The 24,140-nt window shown below is 35.6% G+C and overlaps 1 pseudogene across 1 annotated transcript; it reads right to left on the reverse strand.

The window, feature by feature from the left end:
* Positions 1–999: 999 nt before the first annotated feature.
* Positions 1,000–22,084, reverse strand: LOC143224757 (uncharacterized; annotated as a pseudogene). Its single transcript, XR_013013430.1, has 3 exons — positions 21,789–22,084; positions 19,048–19,228; positions 1,000–3,724 (listed from the first exon to the last, which is right to left on the reverse strand). The product of XR_013013430.1 is annotated as an uncharacterized LOC143224757 (transcript).
* Positions 22,085–24,140: the final 2,056 nt, after the last annotated feature.

The following is a 24,140-nucleotide window of genomic DNA, read 5'->3' on the forward strand; positions in this document are numbered from 1 at the left end:
TATTCAAGACAAGAGAGAAAGCGTTTAAACAGAAATACGGTATTCAAGACAAGAGAGAAAGCGTTTAAACAGAAATAAAGTATTCAAGACAAGAGAGAAAGCGTTTAAACAGAAATGAGGTATTCAAGACAAGAGAGAAAGCGTTTAAATAGAAATATGGTATTCAAGACAAGAGAGAAAGCGTTTAAACAGAAATATGATATCCGAAACAACAGAAAAAGCAGGTAAACAGAAAAAAAAGATGAACATTTACATTACATGCTATTGTCGTACAACTTTAAAAAGCATTATTTTCACAATAGTCACATGTAAACTTGTACTAAAGAAACCTAAACCATATTTGATACCCACATCTTATTATCCTGCCCAGATGAACCTGTTATTAATTATCTGGAAGCTGATTAAAGAGACATAGAACAAAAATAGTTTCTGTTTCAGGTGATGAATTGATTTGTCACGATATACATTAGAGAAATCCAAATACTGCCTTTCAATACTTCCAACTTAAAATTCCAAAACCATTTCACACTGAAGAAACACATGTAGCTAATAAATTATACAGAAATTACCTGCTATATTTCCTATGACTTAGAACATTTGAGCATTTTAAGGGTTGTTAATTTAAGAATTTTCTGTCTTACACACAACATACAAGAAACCTCAATCATAAAAAAATATTATTCAGAAGCCCCCATATTAAACCTGTAAATTACTTACAACTGGGCGAAAAGAAAAACAAATACGCAAAGTTAATAATTTATTAGCTTGGAACATTTAAAAATTCAGATTAAACGTTTTAACGGGTTCGTCTATCAACGTTTGCCCAGAAAAGAATGTTCCTAGGAAACAAAACACTTGTGGCTTATGTTTTCATAAGCTAACAACAAACATCAATAATAACCTGGAAACTCCCAGATAACCATCTGTTAAAATTAATTATTATGTGAACGAATAATGTTAAAAGAGTTCCTCGTGATTGTTGCTCTTTCAAATACTCAGTTAAACCTCTGTTAAAAGATTTATTATTTATACTCAGTACTTACAAGAAAGTGTCTTTAACCACATGACATTTGATTAATAATACTTTAGTGGAATTATAGAAATATGAAGTTTGAATTTTTTTTTCCAGTTATATCCACGTAATGATAAACACGCAGAACTTGTTATCAGTAATAGTTTTAACTAACATTTTTTCTCAGTTAATTTTTTTCCATCTTCTGTTACTGTCCTTTCCAGTTGCTACTATACATTGGTTCTTCTTTCAACCAACTGTTGTCTCCATTTGAACCTCTTCAGTGGGCACTGGTTGGGAGCCCTTCCTTCGATTATAATTACAAATTCTTGTGGCAAGAAGTAAACATACAGTAAACAACAATATCACACTTACACTGACCCCAACAGCAACGTATAAAGTAGGAAATACATGGCAATGGTCAGGCACTTCATCACAGCCAGAAGGACAATGGACTTTTCCATCACACCAGAGGTCTCTACTGATGCACGCCTGAAGCTCGGTACACTCGTAATGGCACTCAGCATTTCTCACTGACTTTCCTGAACTAGACCTAACGTAGGGCTTCATAACCTCTAGCCAACTGAAAGAAAACTCACCAGATCTCACAGCGAGCACTTCAATGATAAGTCTGTCAAAAAGACCTTTCTGGGACTGATTTAATGGATAATGTTCTGACTTCCATAATGGAGTAAACACTTGAACTTTGTCTCCAGATTTTACAGAGGTTTCGAGACATATAATCCGCTCAGGCTGGCTTTCAAAGCTACTGTAAACTAAAAGTCTGTTCCCTGGACAGCTTTGACCCCTAATGCTTCCTTCAACCGAGAGGTATATGAATCTGTGGAGTTGCGCTTCAATGATCCATCGACACCGAAACGGCACCACGTTTTCTACAACATCGGGGGGTATCTTCAGATAGATGTCCCCAGCAGGTCCACTAAGTGTTCTTTGATTGGCACAGTAATTACGAGAGATGAACTCGAAGGTTCCTGAGAAATAGAAATCATTGAAATCGTCTTTAGTTGTCATTTTCTCAACGGCAAAGGAAAGTGACATTTTGTTGTTCACCGATTCTAGTATCAGGGTACGGGGTATCACATGACTTGACCCACATACACAGTCTCCCCGGATATCAAGGCCGCCAGTTTCCTCTGTGGTGTTAATAAGCCCGAATCTGGAATGTGACCCACCTGTCTGGCACGTGTAGCGTCTACTGACCTGATCAAAGTGAGTCTCACAACCCTCGTTTTGTCTTCCTAAAGATATGTTTTCTATGGTGATTCGAACTTTCTCCCCCCGGCTGTCCTTCAAAATGAAACAAACAGCGCAAGTTGAAATTCCCACCCCTACCGAACAAGAACAAATTTTTGGGCGATCTAAGTTTCCCAGCGCCTTTTATCCTGCTGATAAACCGACGGTCACATCGAGCCCCACTGACGGGATAGCCGTCCAGCATGGTGTCGATAAACTCGTATCTAGCGAGGAACGTGCTTGGAACAGGTCTAAGTTTGGAGCTTTCGTAGACTGTGAACAGCACGCTCATCTCAGGTCCGGCTGAGAGGTAGCTTTCCTCGGGTACACGGCAGGGACGGAGAGGGGTTAGGTTTGGGGTGTCGCGCGCGTGAGCACACATTCGTGGGTAAGACTTTTCACAGTAGTTACTTACTAAGCCCCCAAAGCCAAACCCCCTGAGAAGAATGTTTCTTCTCTGGTCGTTTACAAAAGGATCGAAAATCTGAAGTCTTGCCGTATCACACTTCTCTTCCTTGGACCAAACTTGGGAGTCATGGATGTAAAAAGGATACGAAATACAACCAAATTTTAGCAAAGGGTGCTTTTCCGATGAAATTAAAACTGCACGTGGTATTAGCAGGAAGGGTGTGAAAGGGGCTGTATATAGAACCGCTTCTAACTTGGTTTTCGTATATGTAAAACGCACACTTTCTTCTCTTAACCCTAAATTCGGAATGAGGTCGAAATCTCACCGAACTCTTCAGCTCTAGGAGAGATCTCCGAAGTGGTTGGTATGGATGGCTGATAAGCTGCACCAGAGCTGTGGGGCCGCTCGTGACGATGTTCGGGACAGCTCCTGAACCGCAAAATTCTACCAGTAAGGGCGCAGATGTTGTTCTTCCGTCATAAACACGGACAACGTCTCCTGGACAAGTGGTGGTCAGTTGGCGATGAACAATGTTTCTTGTACTCGAAAAACCACCGCCTAAATCAACTTTGAACTCGTTTTCTTGGTAGATTTCGATCTGGGCGATATAACCACGTGGAGCATAAGACTGTTCAATCCAATAGTTGCAGGTAATGTTTCTTAAATAAAATCCAGGATAATTGGGCGAACGAATTAAACACTTTCTATTATAACAATCGCTGAAGGATCTGTCACAGGACCAACTGGAAAGTATTTTGCCCGAATCTACGGAATCACTAAGAAGGCTTAGAGACTTCCGATGGAACCGATACGTAAGAAACATACCAGGAACAGCTTGGTACGGAGAAGAGACCTGGGGAAAGACCACTGTCACAACTACAGTTCTAGTAGTACTGTAAAACGTTAACCTTTGACCGGACATTTTGCCACAAAAATAACCGTAACTGGGTGTGCGATAAACACCGAAGGACGAAAAGGATGATTCGAAATCCATCTTCTCTTGTTCGACGATTAGCATGGAACCATCTTGACAAGTCCATTTGTCTCTCCTGTTAGAAATGATAAGATATGATTAGACCAATTAATTGTCTCCTGTTGGAAAGGATAAGATATGATTAGACCAATTGTCTCCTGTTAGAAAGGGTAAGATATGATTAGACCAATTGTCTCCTGTTAGAAAGGATAAGATATGATTAGACCAATTGTCTCTTGTTAGATGTTTGTTTGTTTTTTGGAATTTCGCACAAAGCTACTCGAGGGCTATCTGTGCTAGCCGTCCCTAATTTAGCAGTGTAAGACTAGAGGGAAGGCAGCTAGTCATCACCACCCACCGCCAACTCTTGGGCTACTCTTTTACCAACGAATAGTGGGATTGACCGTCACATTATAACGCCCCCACGGCTGGGAGGGCGAACATGTTTGGCGCGACTCGGGCGCGAACCCGCGACCCTTAGATTACGAAGCGCACGCCTTAACGCGCTAGGCCATGTTAGATAGGATAAGATATTATTAGACCAATTGTCTCCTGTTAGAAAGGACAAGATATGATTAGACCAATTGTTTCCTGTTAGAAAGGATAAGATATGATTAGACCAATTAAAATGACGTGAAAAGTATGTTAAAAAACTGTAATGTTAAACATAGAAGACTCTGAGTTTATCTCCTTCAGAACTATCATCTCAACGTTTATCTGTTCAACTTCTGACCATTCTTCTAGTTTCTGCTTGTCCAACGACATGAAAAATTTGTTTTAATTACAACGAACGTGCATTTGTAATAAGTGAGTGTCTTAGTGTGTCGTATTAGAAACTTGGTTAAAAATCTTTGCAAGAAAAGATACGTTGTTCTTGTTGAATTCAGTACAATATTTAGACTTGCTGTAGTGTACAAATACTCTTCAGAACATTACAAAGTGTAGAGTTTCGACTTTAATGGAGTGCTACAGCCTGTTTCTGGAGCAACATTTGGATTTCTCTACTTAGCCCTTCCTCTGACATCGTGTCCCCCAGTGACACGTTGGTAGGGTTTGCGGATTTATACTGCTGAAACCCAGGTATCGATACCCGTGATGTGCAGAGCACAGATAGCCCTTTGTGCAGTTTCTTAAATAGCAACAAACAATGCTTCCCTGACGCCAAAACGTCGTCTTTCTGTAGAAACTGTCAGGTTCAGTCTATTAAAGCCTAAACTCTACCATACCGATACCACCTAAAATACCATTGATAAAATACCATTAATAAGCGAAGGGGAATTAATATTTGTAAAACACTTTTAACTTTAATGTGTCACAATGTTAGCAATAATCAATACATTTAAAACAATGGCATTGTAATATTTACTTTTGTGACAATTTATACATTTATAAATCTAGATATCTGCGTTAGATACATTAAAATATGACCATCACGTGATATCGGATACTTTTAATGAACAAAAACTTAAATAATGGATCACCTCACTAAAAGTTGTTAATCTACCAAAAGAAAAAAAAAAAAAAAATAGTATAATCACATTGTTTGGAATTTCCAGCAGATTGTGAGAGAAAGAAAAATGCACTTACTAGGGCGTATTTATTATATTTGTGAAAACAGTGTATTTGATAATTATTTATTTACTTAAAGGTAAAAGTCTGCAATATTAAACTTTCGACAATACTCAGACCCACGTCTAGCTAAATTATATTTATTTCGTTTGATTTTAAAATAATAAATGTCTAAAAACTGAGTTGCGATACAGTACACATCACAGGTAGCCAACCGTGTAGCCTTCTAACTTTAAAACACAAACAAGAAATAGAACAAATCAATAAGTGAAGAGTTTCGGAGTTTATCTAATGTCCACTTTTTAGACATCACAGGAGGAAAGTTACGTCTTTAAGCCCACGTGCTAGTACATCGCGGGTGTTCGTGTGCACATTTATTATGACTGTACAGTCTACGTTTTACCACATTATTCCGTGAGGCATATTACAAAATACGTTGTTATATCAGCCGTAATCACATAAAAGCATTTCTACGTAACGTGCTCAATTTTGAAGACAGTTGCTCTTTTAAACGTAGATAAGAAAAATGAATGAAATTATTTAGCCAAGAGATAAGATTTCTGTGTATCCATCGTTCCAACTGTATTATCTAATGATGTTCTGTTTACTTCTCGAAATGACAAACCCGTTTAATAACAGAGTTAAAATGGTTTATTCCATCTACAAAGATTTATTGTATAATATACATTGCAAACCTGGTTCTGCAAAGGTTCCTTCCTTTACCAGTGAGAGGTAACCTCACAGATAACGCTTGTTTCTTTTCTTGTTTATATTGACATCAAAATGTAACATTGATGTTTAGCTACTAAAATTACCGTCTCCGGTATCCACCATGCGAAGACTTCTTTTTGTTACTTTGTATTTAACATAACCAGTCAGTCACGTGGCTCACTATGCAAATTAAACTTGCTTTAAAAGTTCAGAATTGAAAATACGGCAGATGTGAGAGTTGTATATTCTTTCTGATCGATATAAACAATTTAAACTCTAAAACTACAAAAGATAAGTAAAACCTTTTTGTGGGAATTTAGAAATACGCGAGGAAACACATTTTTAAATCACTTATTTCACTTTAGAGATTTACGATAATAATATACTGTTCGCCATGTTCTCTCTTCATTGTTATTTATTTACACGCTTAATAAAAGACTACAATTTAATTATCTCAATTATGTAGAAGCGTATAAAAACAATTATATGATTTGTTTTTGACACATACATAGATAGATAGATACTGATATTTTAATATCAACTTTTCCATTTTTGTGAGAGACAAATATTGAAATCTTTCATCTCTCTTCCAGACTTACGACAGCAGTCTTCTCGTACGTCAGCGGTAAGTTTAGAACGCTAAATTCATGGTTCGATTCCCCGCGAAGGCAAACTGCAAATAGCCCATTGTAGAGTTTTGAGGCCTAACGGCTAATAGACGCGATTTGCAATGTATGGGTCGTAGGTTCGAATTCTGTCACCGAATATGCTCGTGAGGGGATGGGGCGTTATTATGTGACGATCAGGCCCATTACTTTTTTGATAAAGAGCAGTACAAGATTTGGCGGTGGGTCGTATTGCCTTTCGTCTATTCTATCAGTTCAAAATTAGGAAGGGCTAACGCAATAATACCTTTGCATGAAATCCAACAACAAAGAACAACAACCCTAGTTTCATAGATCAAATTATGTAAGTTGTTATAAGTTTGTTTTCTGTTTGACGTACAAAGGTTTAGTCCTATGCACAACATTCCAATGTTTGAAACAAGATATTTGTAATTACTACAAGTAAAATTCATTAACTTTGATCTAGCTTGCTTATTTTGGACTGTCTATTTATGTTTGATATTCTTTAACCAGGGGTCAGACTCACCAAGTTACTAATATTGTCTTCTCAGAAGTGCTTGACGTAAATATTTTATCATACATGTTTAGAACTAACAGCAAAATTGATAGTTTTGTTAAAAACTACTCGAAAGTAAACTAACTATATCAAATAACTTTAAATCGCGTATAAATCAATGAAAACAATCACTTAACGAGTGCATTAATTCAAAAGGATATTAAAAGCATACAATGATCAGATCTCATTAGGCCTAAAGTTAAGGACATTTGTTGTTGTTCATAATGCCAGCCATAATAGTAAAACTATTTCACGAGGATACATTATCTTAATAGATCTGAGTTAACCCTAAATTCACACGCAAAGGTAATAATGTAAAATTATCTTTATGACATCTAATTATAAGCCCAATAATATTAAAGATTTAATTAAACTAACTGTATGTGATGATGAAGAAATAGGCTAAGAGCGCCCTCTCAGTTGTTTTCATGAGAACAAACACTTTACTGAAATACGAAGAAAATAAAGGAACTTCACGTTTATAACACGTTATTATTTGATGTTTTAGGTCTATATGATCACACGTTTCTTTCTCCATTTTTAATAAAAGTTTGTATATTTGGTTTGTTTTGAATTTTGCGCAAAGCTACTCGAGAACTATCTGCGCTAGCCGTCCCTAATTTAGCAGTATAGAGGGAAGGCAGCTAGTCATCGTCACCCACCGCCAACTCTTGGGCTACTCTGTTACTAACGAATAATGGGATTGACCGTACATTATAACGATCCCACGGTAGAAATGGCGAGCATGTTTGGTGCGACCGAGATTCGAACCCACGACTCTCGGATTACGAGTCGAACGCCTTAGCACACTTGGCCATGCCGGGTCTTTTAATAAAGACTGCTTTACAGGGAATATTTAAGGCAATGTGAACAGAATTTTCAGTTTTCTGTATCACTTCTTATATAATTCACTCAATCTGGTCATGAATTTTTTGTTTTAATGCAATGAGTTATGTTCGCTTTATCCAAAGTTGTAATTCTAAAATTTCCCTAAACTCATTCACTCAATATGGGAGGGTTTCAACTTTAAATAATTCAAAATCTGAATTCACCTTCCTAATGGTCATCAAATAAACTGACTCTCCCTTAAAGACTTTCTCGAAAATATTTTTTTCACGTATATTACGTGAGAATTCAAACGCGAAATAAACATAGATATATGTGCACAACTGCGAAGCCGTCACTTTGATTTCTTTCCACAGTATTTGTACGTATTTGGAAATTAAAGCTATCCATAGAATATATACAATTACGTACCAGGTATCAGCGCCAACATGGGTTAAGATTATTTACTTTGCTGTAATTTTTAAGCTAACGCAAACAGAAAAGAAACTCGCTTTATCGATTTAATGCTAATATGATTTATCATATGATTCATACGTACATTATCATAAATCAAATATTCATAAGTTTATGAAAACACCGCTGCTGAATTACTTCACCAGCAGTTCATGTTATGACACGAACCCTAATTCTCTTGTGAATTATTTCATATATCTTACAAAATATGATGATAGTTTGTTTACTGTAGCGCAATTCCAAATTGAGGTATCCGTTATCTTCACCGAGTGTGAGGTCTGAATCCCGAAATTTGGTGTTGTAAGTCCTTTAACTTACCGATGACCACGAAACACAATAAACACAATTAGTCACCGAAATATTGTAACGGATATTTGCAGGAACGGAACGTGTTTTTTTTTCTTTTTTGGCGTGAATTTCTACGTGACTTAGAATTCATTATTCCACTTAATGTCAATTCCAGTAGTCACTTACGTTCTAAAGTTTTACACGCCACGTGGTGATTATTTAACAGCAGTCTCTAAATTGTTAAGAAAAGAAGAGATAACATTTTATGAACAACCACACGGGTTACTAATTCTTGTTGTTTTAGTACATTTCGCCGAGACTATATGTTTATGTAGTTAACATTTCATCTATGGACACAAAACTTGTAAATATGTCACTTATCCAGATTGGCATATTGTTCAGACACTTCATGTCTGACGGAATAAGATGAGACACTTGGTAGTTCTACCTTAAGAACACTCGAATATTTGTTGTTGTTTTTTTACCATCTGTATAAAATAATGTTTTGAGGTGGACGTTGTTAAGGAACACAATGCAGTGAGAGAAGTGGTGTTATATAATATAATGTTGTAATATAAGTGTCGTATTATAACGTAACTTTGTGGGATAAGTGTTATTATCTAGCATAAAGTTGTGGGATAAGTGTTATTAACTAGCATAATGTTATAATACAAGTGTTGTTATATAACACGAAGTTATAAGAGAAGTGTTATATATAACATAATGTTGTGCGGTAAGTGTTATAAATAACATAATGTTGTGCGGTAAGTGTTATATATAACATAATGTTGTGCGATAAGTGTTATATATAACATAATGTTGTGCGGTAAGTGTTATATATAACATAATGTTGTGCGGTAAGTGTTATATATAGCGTTGTGATATAAAATAATAAAAACTAAATGTTTTACTAACTAGCATTTCGAGATTATGTGCTTTTAACTCAAGAACATTTCTTTTAACACTTGTTATTTACTGACGTTAATTTTAAAGCTTTAGTCATTTTATATCTGGAATTGGTCATCAGGTCATTTCAACTGACTTTAACTTCTAAAACTTCATATAAACTGGTAAAAAATCACAGTAAAAACGTTACATTTCGACGTTAAAAATCATCTAACTTCGTTAAGCTGTGTTTTAAACACTTCTATGGCGTCTTAAAAAATAGATCTACATAAGTATACAGTTTTGACAAATGTAATTCGAACAAGTTTCATGAATGTTATAAAATAAAACATTTGATAAGAGTAAGCCAGCCACTTGAACCCTGGTGGAACGGATGTGTCAGAACAGTGTTTTGTGTTGTGTAGTGTGACTGATCGATAATTAATCGATGGCTTTTTGAGAAGGTAAATATTAACCTTCATATTCGCAAACATTTCATGCACATAGATCACAGAACGTATTAAGATCGGATGTTTAATCTTTTCAAAACAGAGGTATCCTTTACACTTAATGACATTCGAGAAAAGAAGGATATGGATCAGCGCGGATCACCAGGACCACCCAGAAGAAACCCTGCAACAAGTCATGTCTCAACCAAGTAATCAAAGTGCGATGTCTTGTAGCAGGTGAAAATATAAAAGTCAGTGGTAAAAGCTATTTACTTGTTCTACGTAGCATATAAGGAAATGTGGAATAGAAGAATATTACTAAACTCAAGGGGAAGGAAGACAGGAAACAATTATCCATATGGAATATATTAAGAAGAAAAATAAACAAATAAATGCATATGTGTATTAAAGAAATTTTTAAAAAGTCAAAAAAATGAAAATAGTACAAGATATAAAAAACTGAATGTAAGCGTTAATGTTTTTCTTATAGGAAAGCCACATCGGGATATCTGCTGTGTCCACCAAGGGGAATCGAATCTCTCAATTTTGCGTTGTAAATCCATAGACTTACCGCTGTACCAGCGGGAAACAAATGTACGTAAGAAGCAAAAATTAATATTATCAATGCATTATAAAAATTATGTATTCTCTAAAATTTCATATCCCTTCTTTCAACTGTCGCATACCGCAAGAAGCTAAAAAATGAACGAGTACTTATAATATTCCTTACGAAGAAATCCTAATGAAGTCGTTTGAACTTTTGAGTGATTAGACTGCTGAAACGGGCGTCTTCGAAAACTAGATTACATATGGAATGCCTGCAAGGTAGAGTGGTATGGTTCGGTCATGACAGCCTTACCATATAGAGCTATAGTAAAAATGCACGGTCGTCAAACAGAGCTTGATCGGAAATGGAGAAATATGAACTGTAATAACATGGTGAAGTTCCGAAATAGTTCTAATGTATAATACTCCACCTGTATATATGATGTATTTCAGAAATCCTGAGATTGGCTGAGTCTGTTGTTTAGCGGGTCCGTCTGTGAGTCGAAAGATCAGGGACTAGAGACGTTACACACACTTCGCTCTTTCAGATGTGACCACGTTATAAAAATAACTGTTAATCCTGTTAAAAAATCCTTGGATCGGAGAAGGCTACAATCTAATTGCCATCCCTATGGTCAGCAGTTTAAAATTACGGACAGTCATACCTGAACTTTAGGGATTTCTGAACTAGCAATTAACCACATCGCAGAAATCACTACTCATATTGAAAGATTTCATTCAAAGCACTCACAGTTTTACCTGCTTTTACACGTGTCTGTGCGCACGCGCGTGTAAGTGTGCGTGTATAAGTTATACATTTCACAAATAGAACCTGTTACAAGTTTCACATCAATCATTTCGTAAACTGGTCATTTAGACACATCAGCGATGGTCAGTTGGGCGTGTTGGTAAGATAAATCTTCTTTCGTGGTTGTCCGAATTATCACTAACTACATAAGTTCCCAGTATTACAAAACCTTTCGGTTAGTAGTATTTCTAAAGGATATAATTTTGAAAGAAAATTTTGTGTACTTTGAAGTTAATTTAAAAAAATATATTCCAATACTCGTTAGAACTCGTACTTGTATCACATCTGCCTATTGATTAGCGATTGATAATCTGCCTTCTGATGGTAACTTTGTTTCCCTATCTTACGTCCACGACAACGCATTTTCTAGGGCACTGGTACACTTTTAAAACGCTTAAATCAAGGGTTCGATTCCTCTTGGTAGACACAGTAAATAGCTCGATGTGGCTTTTCCATAAGAAACACAACACACACATCAAAGTAAGATTTCTACTGCAGTATGCAGGTGTGTGTGTATATACGTGTATTTATTTCTAGTGATGTATTATCCATGCTCAGCTCTCACGAAGATTTACTTAATAAGGTATTTTTAAGATTGCGTCATCTGATTGCGCTTTTCCAACTCTTGAAGCATCTAGAGACGAAGTGAATTTTCCTTTTTTCTCACGTTCCGCCGAACTAAACACCGAAAGCATTATTACTGTTTTTACATTATTGACGTAACCTCAAACCCATGTGTAATTTAGTAGCACTTCAAGAAACACGATCCAATTGTGCGTTGGCGCATGCGCATATAGTACCGACGATGAAAACCCTTTGTTCTCTTTAGAGTCCCTTTTGTTTGAGAATGAATTTTTCATGATAAAAAGTATTGGATTTTCTACTTTTTAAGACAATTTACAATTCAGTTTTCTTCTGATTACAATATTCAAACGTTTACAGTTTATTTACCTTAGGAACGAATTGTTATTGTTTGTTTGTATTTTGTTGTTGTTTTTTGAATTTCGTGCAAAGCTACACGAGGACTACCTGCACTAGCCGTCCCTAATTTAGCAGTGCAAGACCAGAGGGAAGGTAGCGAGTCATCATTACCCACCGCCAACTCTTGGGCTACTAATTTACCAACGAATAGTGGGATTGACAGTTACATTATAACAACCACAAAAGAGCGAGCATGTTTGGTGTAACGGAAATTCTAACCCGCAACCCTCAGATTACGAGTCGAGTGCCTTAACCCCCTGGCCATGCTGGGGCCTTTACATAGGGACGTTTTACTATAGGGGCCAAATCATTTTTACAAAATATTATTGTTTCTATCCGTGACTTTAGGGATACAGATGGTTTGAGTAATGGTATATTTGTTCAATATTTTTCTATATGTTCATATCTTAATTAATTACATTCTTTCAAATACATTTAACTAATTTTATTTCGCTAGAAAATTCAAGTTTTTGTTTATTTTTTGTAATATTAGAAAATGTTCGTGAAAGAAGAAAAAAACATTTATGTAAATCAGAAGTATCGTCCTTTCGAATTAATGATTTTCTTTGTGTAGCCGACAACAAAGAAAGGCAACAGGACATAATTAGTTTGACTAGACTATCCAAGTAGACTTTTAATACCCAGTATTTTCTGTCTTGAACTTCAAGGTGCTTGGAATGTAACCCTACAACGAACTAGTGTGACAAGGAACTCAGAACTGATTAGACGTTTCCGTTTTTGTTTTGTTCTTCTTGTAAACATTTATCGGAAAGACAGAGATTTAAAAATACTATGGAGCATCAGTGCCAGGCACGTGCTCGTAAGATAGCCAAACCGTATTTTCACTTTTGTAACTTACATTACTTGAAACATAAACCTGAATCTCTTTGCGAGAATCTGCATCTTTACAATATCTTGAAGACCGATATTCAAACGAAGATTTCGCTCATTAGACGACATCGAAAAGAGACGGCATTGGCGTATTTGAAACTCCGTTAAAATCGTACTCAGGTACTTGGAGTTTACAAAGTATATCTGTTTTATTTTATCTAGCTCTGTTTCCTTAGTTTGTAATACGAGTATTATATGTGTTCTATAACGTTGTGAAAGATTATTTTATCTTATAAAAACATGTGCAAAGCACGTGAGCGAGGACGGACGTATTAAGAAGCGCTTGGTAATTTTCTATTTGATGTCCAGTCGATATTATTCTTCATACTCTGTGTTCCATTGAACCACATCAGTGTCAGTTTCTAAGTGTTTAAGTTTAAATTATGTTTTTACTGAGAAGGGATAGGAACGATTTGAAACACGACACAAGGGTTAACAAAATCTTAGGACGCATCACAGCATCCTTGTATTGTTCAAAAATTTCGTATTGAAAAGTGAATTCGAATGACATAACAATGACTGGTGATTCAGTTCATCTCCAACACGCTGTGTTACCGTGTTTGCAAGTGCTATAAAATAACAAAATATTGAAACTAAAATTTTCACTATAACAGATTACTCGTTTTTTTTATAGAAAAAAAATCCACATTGGGATATCTGTTGTCTCCACCAGGGGGAATGGAACCCCGGATTTGTTTTGATTTTTTTTTGGGGGGGGGTTTAAGTCCGTAAACTTAACGCTATCTTACCGAGAGACTTCTTACTTTAAAAAATATAATTTTTGATTGATATATAAGTGTATATCCCTTCCCCTCGGTGGACATAGCAGATAGTTAACAAAGAGAGTTTGCTGGCCTGAAGATGACCAAAGAAGGTCGAAACGTTGTTTTGTCCTTTAATTAAAGTTTTAATACCCATACCAGCCATCTTGAGAATACAATTTCCTGATATGTGTGTAATTTCTATCAGTAAGTTTGAACATAAGCACACTTAAGTAACATTTTCTCTGTGCAGAGTCAGGAAAGCCTTATATAACATAAGCACGTTACATATTGTTTAGCAAAGCACTAGTGTTTTCGTATCTACAGAGAATCCGTCCCTAACACTAATTTTGGTAAACGACACACATATTAATACTGTATTAGTAAATGTATGTACTACGGTAAAATTAACAAAGGAATGTTAGTGTCTTTCTTTGTTGTTGTATGTTTATGTTTATGTGATAAATGTAAGAAAAAATCACTTACGGTAAGTGTTTTTTATCTTTTCGTTTAGACTCCTCAGTGAATTAGCGATAAATCTGAAGCTTATAACTCTGAATATTGGGTTTCGATTCCCCATAGAGGTCACTACACAGGTAACCTATTGTGTAGCTTTGTACTCAAACAAACTTTTAGTTTATTCAGAAATTTACAAAATTGTGCTTATTTTCTTTTGACGTCGTTCCTAGAAATTGAATTACGTTTGTAATTTACAAATATAGTTTTGAGAATGTTAACCAAAGTTATGAATGAAAGCTTGGTTTCTGCTTAAACTAGAGAGAGAGAGAGAAACATACTGTCTTATCCAGTTCTGTCTGTACGGAGACAACCTATGGTGGGTTCGGCATGGCCAGATGGTTAAGGCGCTCGACTCGTAATCTGAGAGTCGCGGGTACGAATCCCCGACGCACCAAAAATGCTCGCCCTTTTAGCCGTGAGGGCGTTATAATATGACGATCGATCTCACTATTCGTTGGTAAAAGAGTAGCCCAAGAGACGGTGGTGGGTGGTGATGACTAGCCTTCCCTCTAGTCTCACACTGTTAAATTAGAGACAGTTATCGCAGATTGCCCTCGTGTAGCTTTATGCGAAACTCTAAACAAACCCAATAACATTAATGTATTGTCAGCTTGGAGGTATAAACTTAAATTCCAATCGATTTTCAAATATTTTGAGTCCAGAGTAAAATGGAAATTAGCTCTGCGAGAAGCGTTTCGTTGTCTTTATTGACTGAACCAACGCAGTCTGTTTTTAATTGCCTGGTATAACTATACAAGTAGGCAGTACAAGAATTAATAATGCAATACAGAGACACTTCAAAAGATAAATTTATATGCATATATTTAATAACTGCCCAAGCTTAAAGTACTCTAAAAATATTGAATGAAAGAACTGCGCGCACTTTCTTCGGATAAAAATTGGTTTCAAAGGTACTCACATCAGATGTAGATATGGTGCCTAAAATCCCAATTTGTGAGATATTTGTGTAAACTCTAATCAAAATCTTGTCGTATGTTTTCCCCTTCGTGCACATGAGTGCCTCTGTTAACTGAGACCACAAATAAACACGTGCAATGTAGGGAAAGAGATGTGATGGGGATTTAGTGAAATCACGTACAGGGCAACTTTTATAATTACTATGACTGTTGAAACTGTGTAACTGTATGTTTTATTCACTAATAATTATCATAAGAGATCTTTTTTTTTAAATTGGCATACTGAGTAATAATGGTCTTACGAAGTCCAATCAATACATTTTTTATGCTTTAGAATTAAACTATTCTGTGAATTGCAAAGTTACACTCTTTTTTATTACAAGATCCAGAAACAATGAATATTTTCTTCGTCTTTACATATAAGGATGTCTCATATTGCTACTAGTTTCATTCATCAATATTCATTTGTTTCTTGTTCTAGGCCTACATGAAAATGTTTTATACCAACACTAAAACAAAGTGTATAGAATAATCTTAAAAAAACATTACGCATACACTTTGAGCTCAAATAGAAAGCAGGAGTTAGAAATGCCAAACACAACTAGAGTGGCTGTTGAGACACTTAAACCATGGATCTTTGTTGATGACAATGGTAAAATTACGTTTTGATCTATTTTATTCTGTAACAGTTTCTGTTTACGTAAGTTAATAATATAAATAGTGTCTCAACTACTACTATGTCTCTTGTATCCAAGTCGATCTAATGAGACTTGGTGTTTGACAAAAGGCTTCGTTGGCACTGAATACGAATATGGAAGATCTCGTGCGTTTGATACATTCCTATCTCGTGCGTTTGATACATTACTACAGATTTTTCTTCACGCTCACACTTAAGTTTACAGAATTTTAAAACAGCTCTCCCGCAAACATTCTCACAGTTTTTACTCTTTTATAAAAAACCCTGCAAACTAGTTTCACAGTTTTACTCCTTTATAAATAAACCCTGCAAACTAGTTTTACAGTTTTACCTTTATAAAAAAAACCTGCAAACTAGTTTCACAGTTTTACCTTTATAAAAAACCCTGCAAACTAGTTTCAGAGTTTTACTCCTTTATAAAGAAACCCTGCAAACTAATTTCACAGTTTTACCTTTATAAAGAAACCCTGCAAACTAGTTTCACAGTTTTACCTTTATAAAGAAACTCTGCAAACTAGTTTTACAGTTTTACCTTTATAAAGAAACCCTGCAAACTAGTTTTACAGTTTTACCTTTATAAAGAAACCCTGCAAACTAGTTTTACAGTTTTACCTTTATAAAGAAACCCTGCAAACTAGTTCCACAGTTTTACCTTTATAAAGAAACCCTGCAAACTAGTTTTACAGTTTTCACTCCTTTAAAAACAGTAAATGATATGATAATTCGAACTCAAATCCAAATCATTAATCGATTATGAATTTAATTTTACCTTCTGTCCTTCGTACTAGAATCCTCTTCATTTACCCATAGGTCTTTATACTGAGGTATTTCTACTAAGTTTTTCTTTTCAAATAAGTAAATATTCATTTCGCACAGTTAAATTATTCTAATAATTATAGATAACGTATTTAAACATATAATTTATACCGAATCCATGGTGGAATAACGGTGAAGCTTTTACATATTGTCTCAGTTTTCTTCCATTACATTTCCAAACGATAGTTTTGTGCTCATTTGAGTTATATAAAAACTTTGCTCGGGATACTTTTTTAAAGGCAATCAAACATTTCGAATCATTAGCTGAATCACAAATTTAAAAAAAATTAGAAACAGTTACGTCTTCTTTTTGTCTACAAAACGAATCAAAAGTACAGAAAACAAAGATTCTTTGCGATCAATATTTCTACTTTTAATACGTTAACCCCAGCGTTTTGTCACGCAAACACCGCACCAAGCGGTATGTAGAATTAGTCCACTCTACAAGTAACTAAAGTCGTATATTCATCTCATTCGAACCTCTCCTGTCAGTGTTTATAAATTTGTGCTTCGCGTTTCTTCCCAGAAATAACTAAAAAGGAAAAATTAGAATGCACAGGAAATGACTGCTCCCAACTTTCCCCTAGAAAGGAAATATCCCAGCTACATTAATACAGTAGATATCTAATTATAACCATATCTGTGCAATTAACATCTATCCAAGATTTTTATACGTGAGTTCGCCTTTACCTACACTTTATGTAAAGATAAAAGGGAGAATCTAGCCAGATGGAAAGGATCAGAATCTCCGGATTTCAGAAGACCGGGACTCATCCAGTTAACCACGTGATCCTGTACAGAAATAAATTGTTCTTATTTGCCCATAACGATATGGAACCAAACAGGCAAATACGTTCAGCTCGATCTCAGGAAATAAACAGAACATTTAGAATTTAAAAGGCTGGTCGTATTCGCTAACATTCTCTTGAATTCAGAAGCGTGTTTTATCTCGATTTCTTTCGGATTTTCGAGTAAAGTTCCATCAATGTTATCCCTCTACACTAGCTTTTCCTTGATTGTTTGACTGAAAGACTAGAGAAAAACTGTTAGTTGAGTGGACGTTCTTGGAGATTTCTAATTATGCAGAGTGGCTAGACACCAGCAGAGTACAATGTGCTCACAGAGTATAATGTGCTCACAGAGTACAATGTGCTCACAGAGTACAATGAGCTCACAGAGTGCAATGTGCTCACAGAGTATAATGTGCTCACAGAGTGCAATGTGCTCACAGAGTACAATGTGCTCACAGAGTACAATGAGCTCACAGAGTGCAATGTGCTCACAGAGTATAATGTGCTCATAGAGTACAATGTGCTCACAGAGTGCAATGTGCTCACAGAGTACAATGTGCTCAAGCTTGAGAGTGTTGACCACGAGTTGATTTATTGATATACTGACAACGGTTGTTCTTATTAAGTATAAAACTACACCAAGGGCTGTCTGTGCTCTGCCCACGACGGGTATCGAAACTTGGTTTACAGTAGTCGCAAGTCGTCCCTAATTTAGCAGTGTAAGACTAGAAGGAAGGCAGCTCTTGAGCTACTCTTTTACCAACAAATAGTTTTACATATTCACGGTCACATTATAACGCCCCCCACGGCTGAAAGGGTGAGCATATTTGGTGCGACGGGAATTCGAAGCGGGACCCTTCGGATTACGAGGCGAGCACCTTAACCACCTGGCCATGCCGGGGCTAACGTAAGTTGAATGAACTGTGTGTTTATATCTTCCGTCATGTAAGCTATTTCAAGTTTTGTTTTCATTCATAATAAAACTCCATGATATTTTGCTGCTATAAGGGCTTATCTTAAAAATAATTTCATTAATTTTTGAGCTGAGTTACCCAACTAACTCGAAACATGTTGCAGCTATAAGGACCTTAGTGTTGTTTTTTAATTCTCAATTAATTTTTGAACTGAGTTATCCATCTAACTGTAAACATTTTGCAATCATAAAGACTTAAGTTATTTTTAATTTTCCATTATTTTTTGTGCTGACTTACCCATCTAACTGCAAACATTTTGCAATCATAAAGACTTAAGTTCTTTTTAATTTTCAATTAATTTTTGTGCTGACTTACCCATCTAACTGGAAGGAACCCAGCTGAAATGAGAGAAATGACATCTCGACTATGTCTCCAAAATCTCCCCCTTCTGCTACGAACGTAATCCGACATACGTACGGAAATGAGCGTTGAAAAGGCTTAGTAATGCGTAAAGGATATTTCGTACCAACAAGACCGTAGTACGTCCGGTTACAGTCTAAAAATAAAATAGAGAAAAATATTTAAAAAATAAAAGTACGCCTTAGCATAGATTGGAATAGTTTTAGATAACCCTAGAATAACAGATAGGACTAGTACACCCTGTCGGTTTTATGCACATTTATTTAAATTGCTTATACACCACGTTGTTTATATGTTCATGATTTTGTTGGTTACATGATTTATAATAACATACGAGTCATTCATAAGTGGAGTTCACACGAAAAATGAGTTATTTCACTTCTTTGTTTTCGATCAGTTTATATGTTAAGTATTGTAATAGAGGAAAGAAATCCTTATATAATGCAGTCTGTGAGTCCCCAGCCAAACGGCACTTAACAGAATAGAAACAAGTCAATAATTTGATGGATTTTATAAACTGTTTCATTTAAATCAGCGACTAGTCAGTTTGTAAGTATACTTACAACGGTGAGCTATGCCATCTTCAGAGATAGGGCCGGTAAACATAATGCTTTATATCCTCAACATGTCTGCCGCTTGGGAGACAAGATTCTTTGTTTGTTTTTGAATTTCGCACAAAGCTACTCAAGGGGTGTCTGCGGTAGCCGTCCCTAATTTAGCAGTATAAGACTAGAGGGAAGATAGCTAGTCATCACCACCCACCGCCAACTCTTGGGCTACTCTTTTACCAACGAATAGTGGGATTGACCGTAACATAATAACACCCCCACTGCTGAAAGTGCGAGCATGTTTGGTGCGACGAGGATTCGAACCCGCGACCCTCAGATTACGAGGAGCAGGCTAGAAAAACTGTAGTACTTAACGTGTCGCGTGTTTTATTCACCACTTGGTAAAAATCCAAATATTGTAAGTTCAAAAATACTTTAGATTTTTATGTTATATTACTTATCGTACAAATAATTACCTTATTAGTTATCTTTATAACTAATTTTATTAAATAACGTCAATATATTAGTTGTTGGTTTTTTTTAATAATTAAAATTCGTAGATAATTTAATTAATTATACTTGTATAGCATTTTAATTTCATTGTTAGTTACTTAACAAAGTGCTCCAAACGTCGATTCTCAATATAGAATTGTTTTCTTATTACTTAACTTTTTGTAGGTTTTTTTTTCAGGTAATGACATTGACTATCTATGATCTGTTTGCTTGTAGTTTCGTGCATAACCGCACCATGAAGTATCTGTGCTCTGCTCACCACGAGTATCGAAACCCACTGTTTAGCGTTGTAAATCTGCAGACATATCGTTGTACCACTGGAGATTAAGACTTGGTTATGGCTGGAGTTAACGTTATCAGTGGTATATCGATTTACAAGGCGGGCGTTTATAACATGTTCTGCAAACGTGTATATGCATTCAACATTCGACAACAGACTTTTGAGACACTTTGTAGAAAGTAGATTTAGGCCTAGGGAAATAAATCCCACAATTCAATGCACATCACTTGAATTTCACTCATTTTTATGCGATTTAAAAGCCATATTCAACATTTCTAAAGAACAATTGTTTTATAAACTAGGATATAACAAAAACAGAAGTACATTAAGTGTTCGTAACATAGTATTATCTCATTTTCTTTCACTATTTTGGTTTTAATTACAATGTTAGCCTTCGCATGAAATGTTTAGTTCAAAATGATTTCACGAAAAAAATAAACATTTCTCTCTGTTAAACAAGAGTTAATTCATAAAAGATTTGTTTCTTCGTCACTTTAAATTTAAACAAAACCAAACGGTTTTGGTTTCATTTCATTTGACATGTAAGATACACAGATACTTGAAATACTGACTTGTACATCCGAAATAGATAGAGATGAAATACTAATTAAACATTCTAGATACACAGACAGGTTAAATACTGACTTGTACGTCCTATATAGATAGATGAAATACCGACTTGTACATTATATGTAGATAGATGAAATGCTGTCTTGTACATCCTATGTAGATGAAATACCGACTTGTACATCCTATATAGATAGACGATATACTGACTTCTACATCCTCTATAGATAGACGAAATACTGACTTGTACATCCTATATAGATAGATGAAATACCGACTTGTACATTATATGTAGATAGATGAAATACTGACTTGTACATCCTATATAACTGGATTAAATACTGACTTGTACATCCTATATAGCTAGATTAAATACCGACTTGTACATCCTATACAGCTAGATTAAATACTGACTTGTACATCCTATATAGATAGATGAAATACCGACTTGGTCATCCTATATAGCTAGATTAAATACTGACTTGTACATCCTATATAGATAGATTAAATACTGACTTGTACATCCTATATAGATAGATGAAATACCGACTTGTACATCCTATATAGTTAGATTAAATACCGACTTGTACATCCTATATAGATCGATGAAATACCGACTTGTACATCCTATATAAATAGATGAAATACCGACTTGTACATCCTATATAGATAGGTGAAATACTGACTTGTACATCCTATATAAATAGATGAAATACCGACTTGTACATCCTATATAGTTAGATTAAATACCGACTTGTACATCCTACATAGATAGGTGAAATACTGACTTGTACATCCTAAAGGCTCATCACTTCCATCTCCACAGTCATTAGTACCATCACAGAAGCGGCTGTGAGAAACGCAGTTACCGTTGTCGCAATAATATTCCGACAATCTACACCCCCTGGTGGCTGGAATCACTACTAAACCGATACAGGACAGAAGAACAATAATCTCAAGTTTGCGGATCACCAGCGTCATCGAACTCGTCATTCTTACGTCACGATATGAATGCAACAGTTGCGTAGAAACGGTTTATCATGGTGCTGGAAATAGCCCAAAGCGACGACTTCTGTTCTTTACCTCTCTGAAATACAAAAGTAGTAAATTTAACTTCGTGAATCTTACCTTAAACTTGTTTACATAAATTAGCCAATAAAGCAACATATATTTAGAAAATATATATATATATTTATAAATATATAATTATTAATAATATTTCAAAATATTTCCACCAGAGTTTTCACATTTACGAGTTTCTTTACCAACATTCAGAAAGGAGAAATTAGTGTTAAATTACTTAGTATTATTTTATTATACTCATTAAATTTGAAACGCTTCCTAATGACATATGATGCTGCTCCCTCTCTCGGTTGTAGGTTGAAATCATCAGCAGTGTATGTGTAATGAGGTAAATTCGTCTTATGAAGCAACCATTGCCTATAAAATAAGGCTTTTGATTCGCAACATGCACGTCGCAAGTTCGATTTCCGTTAATGAACATGCTCGTCTTTTCAGTCATATGGATGTTATATGTCACGATCAATCTCACTTTTCGTTGGTAAAAATAGTTTAGGGGAATTTTACGAACAAACAATCGTATCATAAGCTGCGACAGCGACATTTTCTATGCCTATGTATGTATGGATTTACGTATTTTTCGCATACAACTGATTAAAACAATTGTAGCTGGTTTGTTCCTTGGTCCTCCAGTCTGATTCATCCAGGGTATCTCAGTGTGATTTATTTAAGGCCCTTCAATCTGATCTATCCAACGTCCTTCAGTCGTTGGGGCGTTATAATATTACAATCAATCCCTCTATTCGTTAATAAAAGAGCAGCCCAAGAGGTGGCGGTGGGCGGTAACCAATCGCTGCCTTCCCTCTAGCCTTAAACTGCTAAATTAGAGACGGCTAACGCAGATAGCTCTCGCGCAGCTTTGCGCAAAATTCAAAACAAACAAATCCTTCAGTCTGATTTAATGATGACGAAGTAACATTAGATTTTAGAAACATAAACCATCTGCTTGGTCAGATAAATCATTTTTGATAACAGTCAAATTTCTTTACGAGTGACTTCTCCTGCAACTAGGCACTGATTTTACACGAAATAAATCACACCCATTTATTTAAACGTGTTAAATCTTGGTGACAGTTGTTATTATGAATCATTTTAACTAACTTGTAAACACGTTGTTCTTGGTTGTTGTTTTTTGTATACATATAGTAGATTTTAAGAGATTTAAGAGTTTCATAGATTTATGACAAACCCCGAAAACCATTTATATACACTACGTCAAAATGGCTTTATTTCGTGTCTTTGCGTGTATTATAACTGATTTCCTTTCAACAGTATTTCGCTTCAAAATGTTACTGCGTGCATAGAATATAGCGTAATTGGGTGTCGTTAAAAAGTTATTGGGAACATGCTGTTTACGTCAACCAATCCCATATCATTTGCGTTGCACACAGTGAATGTCTCTACTAAGCTTGAGACGTTTCATGAGCATCAAACATCGAAAAAGAGAAGCCCTTGGTTACGACTATAATTATCTGATTCTTTTATCAGAATATTTGCTGTTAATCTTTCAGGTATCCATGGTAACGAATGATGTTGAACATCGGAACTACAGGTGTCACTGGGTTCAGCGCCCAAGCAACGTAAATATAACAAGCTTTTTCTCTTCTACAAATCAGGCACGTGCAGCAGGGCAGTACACCAAACAGGACTAAAGAGGAATACTTTATTATGGTACTTCGTCAAGGTATTGAATCATGATTAGTATATAACGGTCAGGCTAGAAATATAAGATGATTTTCGCACATTTAGCCTGAAAGGAACAACATATATAAACATAACACTAAACAGTCTGATCAAAAACCCATAACCGTCAGGTAGGAGCGCCACAAAGGCTTCCTTCTTTCAAATGTATCACATGGTTACAAGAAAAAGTTAAAAAATAAACAAGACAGTCGCTTATTAACTCTCTTATGAAATCAAATTTGGGTTACTTAATCCTTTACCAGTTCTACCTACTTCTAAACAAGTCTCAGTCGATGTTTAGTCCGTTCCTTATCACTTCTACCTACATCTAAACAAGTCTCATTCGATGTTTAGTACGTTCCTTATCACTTCTACCT

Source organism: Tachypleus tridentatus, chromosome 9 (genome assembly GCF_004210375.1).
Source record: "Tachypleus tridentatus isolate NWPU-2018 chromosome 9, ASM421037v1, whole genome shotgun sequence".
NCBI lineage: Eukaryota > Metazoa > Arthropoda > Merostomata > Xiphosura > Limulidae > Tachypleus > Tachypleus tridentatus.